A 1483-nucleotide genomic window follows, 5' to 3' on the forward strand; every position below is an offset into this window, starting at 1 on the left:
GGAAAGGAAGGAAGCCAAATGTGAAGTATTTCAGAATTTTTGGAAGTACTTGTTTCATCCTCAAGGATAGAGAGAATGTGGAAAAGTTTGACTCTCGAAGCAATAAAGGTATATTTCTGGGTTACTCTTTTACAAGCAAGGCTTATCGGGTATACAACAAAAGAACTATGAAGGTAATGGAGATAGTAAATGTTGTCATTGATGAGTCTTCAGATCAGTTCTGAGAAAGGCATTGAGGAACTCCCCAAAGAAATTCTTCCTCCTAAGCCTATGGAAGTTCAAGATATTGTTGAACAAGAACCTGCATCTCCAAGTACTCTTGGTACTCTCAGTGTTGTGGAAGACTTTACAGACATACCTACTTCACTAGATTCTGAATCTCATAAAGAGAAAGGACCTTTCTCTAGGATTAAATTAAATCATCCCAAAAATTTATTGTGGGAAACATGAATGAACTCACATTAAGGAAACGTACAGTTGATAAATGTGTTGTTAACTTTGAGTTTGATTCTTATTATTTGTCACAGGTTGAACCCAAGAAAGTTAAGGAAGCACTACAAGATGAAAGTTGGGTCAAAGCAATGCATGATGAACTACTTCAGTTTTAGAAGAATGATGTTTGGACTCTAGTACCTAGACCGGAGGGTGAGCACATCATTGGTACAAAGTGGATATTCTGCAATAAGAATTGATGAAGAAGGTAATGTGATTCACAACAAGGCTCGACTTGTAGCTCAAGGATACTCACAAATGGAAGGAGTAGACTATGATGAAACATTTGCCCTAATGGCCCGAATGGAGTCCATCAGAATTCTCCTTGCCTTAGCATGTCATCTGAAGTTCAAACTTTATCAGATGGATGTGAAGACTGCTTTCTTAAATGGGCTACTTAAAGAGGATGTCTATGTGGCTCAACCAAAAGGATTCATTGATCCACACTTTCTGGATCATGTGTTGTACCTCAAGAAGACACTTTATGGGTTGAACCAAGCCCCTAGAGCTTGGTACGATAGACTTACACAATATCTGGTGTCACATGGGTTCACAAGAGGAAAGGCTGATTAAGCTCTCTTCATTAAAAAGGAAGATGGCGAGTTGATATTGCTCAAGTATATGTTGATGATATCATCTTTGGGTTGACTAAGGATGAACTTGCTCATGGCTTCTCAAAACTCATGCAAGCCGAGTTTGAGATGAGCATGATTAGAGAGCTGACTCACTTCCTTGGATTGCAGATTTGTCAACAAGATTCAGGTATATTCTTATCTCAATCTAAATATGCTAAGAATCTTGTGCAAAAGTTTGGTTTGGAATCTGCTAGTTCTGTTAGAACATTTTTTTTTTTTTTTTTTTTTTTTTTGCTTTCACAATGTTCAGGAGGCAGAATTTACTGTTCATAAGACAAATGCTACTGTTCATGCACTGTAGCAGTACTGTTTACGCACTGTTCATGGGACCACAACCACTATTCAGAAAAAAAATT

This window comes from Quercus suber, unplaced genomic scaffold, assembly GCF_002906115.3.
Source record: "Quercus suber isolate HL8 unplaced genomic scaffold, Cork oak 2.0 scaffold_82, whole genome shotgun sequence".
Lineage (NCBI taxonomy): Eukaryota > Viridiplantae > Streptophyta > Magnoliopsida > Fagales > Fagaceae > Quercus > Quercus suber.